The sequence below is a fragment of the Cricetulus griseus genome, assembly GCF_003668045.3.
Source record: "Cricetulus griseus strain 17A/GY chromosome 1 unlocalized genomic scaffold, alternate assembly CriGri-PICRH-1.0 chr1_1, whole genome shotgun sequence".
Classification (NCBI taxonomy): domain Eukaryota; kingdom Metazoa; phylum Chordata; class Mammalia; order Rodentia; family Cricetidae; genus Cricetulus; species Cricetulus griseus.
The window spans coordinates 118,045,612-118,049,793 of record NW_023276807.1 but is presented as its reverse complement, the minus strand read 5'-3'; positions in this window follow the sequence as shown (position 1 = coordinate 118,049,793).

Sequence of the window (4,182 nt, the reverse complement as noted above, 5' to 3'; positions counted from 1 at the left end):
AACTCAGATGCAGCCTCTGAAACCTTCTCAACACAGTGCTAACCCCTGTCATCAACCCACCAGAATTATAAAAAATGAAAACCCAAACTACTGACTGAACTGGTGATTTTTCTTTAAAAATCAGACTATTATTGGCAATGGAATCAGGTAGATCAAGAACAAATGAAGCACTGTCCCTCTAATATGTTAGTGGGCAGTAATGAAACACACATGTGAATCGGCTTGGCCAGAGAAGTGTCTGTTAGCAGAAGGATCACCTTGCAGGTCTGATGAACATTACTCTTGACTGAAGACAGCATCCATAGTCATGATGCCGAAAAAATAAGCTTACTCAGCCCTGCCATGGATGCCAAGCCTGTCAGAAGGCTTGTCAGTAGCACTAGATCTGAGCAACAATCTTTAGTCTTCATGTTTGCTTCACATGGTGGATGTACTTTTCTGTTCTCTAATTCAGAAATGTATGGTTCATTACTTTGTTCCATCTAATAAACACATACTAAGCATGTACTGTATGTCAAATATACTAGGTATCTTGCTAGATACATAAGGATTCCCTAACCATCATGGGTGCTTAACGAGAGGTGGCGGCATACTAATACAAACATATCAGTATTGTACACCATGTCCAAGATTCTGTCCCTCCATCCATTTATTGGCTCATGACCTTTCAAAATTCATTAGTTCACCTAGGTGGTCTGCTTCCCTAACTTTAGTGGAATTCTAAATCTTAGATGTCACCATCGAGTAATATGTGCAAGCTAGAAACACATAATCCATCTTGGCATATCCTCATTAAAAATATCATTTCCTATATCTGCAGCATCTATGTTTAAATATATCTTTTCTTATATAAAAATTATGTATATGCTATTATATATATATACAAATACATGTTATGTATGCGTCTATGTCACAATGAAAACAGAAACAGCATGAGGTTATTTAGACAGGGATGAAGCAGAGCAGAAAGAAGTGAGGAGGTACTGGGGAAGAAAATGGGAGAACAGGGGAAAAAGAAGAGGAACATTCAATGGTATACATGTATGAAAATGCCATGATGAATCCCATTATTTTGTATGGTAACTGACGTATTAATAAAGTAGATTACAAAAGAATAGTCAGCCCTGAAGGCTAAGCAGATTCTAGGATTTGCAATGTGCCTCTGCAGAAATGAGTCCTATAGTTCATTCTGTTGGAATAATCTTCAAATTTATTCGCCAAGCCTATTAGTTCCGGAGAATGAGCTAAGCACTAAGGAGACAGAGGTGAATAAGATCCATGACCGAGGGGGCAGCTCACAGTTCAGGGAGGTAACCAACATGTAAATAAGTAGTTAGCACAATTGGGAAGCACCAGGATGCCAAGGCATTTGCATTGCTATGGGATGGATGAACAGATACTCACTACATGAAAAGACTGGATGAAGATACTCTCTGAGCAAGACATCAGGAGGAAAATCAAGTCAGCAAGTTAGACAGCGAAGTGAGTAGAGAAGTCTGCTATCTCAGAGTGTGTCTGATGACAAGATGAAAGAGTGAGTCAACATTGGCATGGCACTGTGGCTCAAATCATGAGGCGGAAGTTCACATTCATACTGAAATCTTAGATTTAGCAAGTGCATTAGGCAACACTTCAGCACTGTGAAGAGTCCCTGAGAAAAAATTGACTTAATAGGAGGAAGTCTTTACTTTGATTCCCAGCTTCTGAGGTTTAAGCCCAGGGTCCCTTTGCTCTGTGGGCTTGTTACAACATAGAACTTTATGGCAGGAGATTGTGGTGGTGGAAGCTGTTCAGCTCATGGTGGCCAGAAAATGAGAGAGCAAAGGAGGAATGGCCTGGTTCTAAATATGCTCTTCAAGACATGCCTCTGGTGGTTTAGCTTCCTTCCATATGGTCCTTCCAATTAAAGGTTTCACCCTCTCAATAGCAACATAGTCTGTAGGCCAAGCCTTCAGAATCGGGTTTTTGGGGGATTTTAACTCTAAATTGTATCAGTGAGTGTAGCTCAGACAATCCTGAGGAACACCCCAGTGGCCAGCGCTGGAGCATTTCTGCCATCTGTGTCAGTGCTCCCATGGAGGTATATTAAGCTGCTGTTCCAGTATTATTCCCATTTTGGTAGTTTGAGACTTTAGAAGGATTAAACAGTCTAGCTTGTACAACATGTGGATGGGCCAAACAGAGCCAGGAAGCCAAGTTTTACTTGTGAGGTCTGATCCCATGGAATTTAGTAGAGAAAAGATTAGAAATGAGATGTTTTCATAGAGACTTATAATATTTCAGGCAGAGAATGAAAAGAGCAATGTCTGTAAGGAAATGAAATCCATGGTGCCGTGTGTCTCTAGCTAGGCTCATGCTTCTACTGCACTTAGAAGTATTGAGGGATCCCGGACTCTCTACTTTGAATGTACTGAACTTAAAGAAATAGATTATATTTTGCCTGCCAATCTGATTGCCTCTTTGGCTATCTTCAAATAGTGCATTCAAGGATAACAAATTCTGTAACACACAAGTCAAATCTAAAGAAATGTATCTAAGTGAAATACAATGAAAGCTGGTTTGGAAATATTCGGAGTGACTGCGCTGTGGAGACGATAAATGGACTAGCAGGAGCTTCCTCAATCTTTTTGTTTTTCCACTTGTTTCAAATCTACTATATATTGGGCTCCAGACAATATAAATGAGGGCATATAGTCCTTGGCTATTGTTCGGCAAAGGACAAAAGGAGACTCTTGTGTATGAGAATATAAGCCCCCCAGGTTTCTTTAAAAATTGCAGTTAATAACTGTTGATATTTTTACAGTATCTAGGTGTCATTTTTTTTTAAAAAAGAAAATGTTTGTTAGATCACTTTCTAACTTTTTTTTCTCCTAGTTCCTATTCCCAGCAATGTTAGTACTAGAAAGAAGGTGCCTATGATGTGTTTTGCACATTTATCAAAGAACAGATTGCAGCAAGAGACTGCCTCTGTGACAATAGCTTTGATTAACACCTATCAAAATAGAACCGTCATTTGCTCACTTAAGCACTGCTGAAGCACCCGGTCTGCTCCTGATTTAGGAGCCAGATGCCTCTGTCTCCACACTTCACACTTGCTGAGAGAGCAGTTGCCGCTTTCCACTTCTGCCCTCAGCCATGGTGAGTGTGGCCTTGTCTATAGGATCAGGATTGTTCGAATTTGAGGTACTAGGATTCTATTCAGTGTGACTAATAGTGACATATCTGTGCTGCCCCTTAACTGTACAACTGTGTGCTCCGGTATGGATAGCTAGGAGAAATAATTCTGACAATCTTTCCTTATCTGGACACAGTAACAATCAAGATCCAACCACATGCGGTGGCAGTTGTCTGTGAGCTTTTGCTTCTTGGGGGGTGGGGTGGGGGAGCCCAGTGGTTTCGAGGCAGGGTTTCTCTGTGGCTTTGGAGGCTGTCCTAGAACAAGCTCTTGTAGACCAGGCTAGTCTCAAACTCACACAGATCTGCCTGCCTCTGCCTCAAGAGTCCTGGGATTAAAGGCGTGTGTCACCACTGCCCGGCGAGCTTTTGCTTTTTGATTCATTAGCGGTATTCATTTGCACTGAGGTTGTAATTGTTTAAATGTGCTTTCTGGTGCCTGCCTAAACTCTGCTGTGCAGAGTTCTGGTTTCATTCAGAAGTCAGTAAGTTCATGATGAAAAGGCCAGCCCTCTCAAGTCTGAATCTGCTTGTGCTTCTCCTCAATTAAGCCACTGGATTTCTTGCAGATCTTCTGTGACACCATCATCAGGGCCCCTCATTATCTAGGACACTTTCTTATTGACTTGCTTTAAATCTTCAATATTGCTCTTTAAAATGTGACACCAACGATTCAATTGAATGCTCTAACCATGCTAAAGGAAATTTGACCAGTGGAAATTTTTATCACGATATTTATTAATTACTTAGCCGGGCGTTGGTGGCGCATGCCTTTAATCCCAGCACTTGGGAGGCAGAGGCAGGCAGATCTCTGTGAGTTCGAGACCAGCCTGGTTTAAAAGAGCTAGTTACAGGACAGCCTCCAAAAGCCACAGAGAAACGCTGTCTCGAAAAACCAGAAAAAAAATATTAATTACTTAATTTTTTGATGTTACTAAAATATACACTACACTTTGTTTTCATCTGACAGCTATACTATAGTTTATGATTAAGAAAATAATTCTGAGA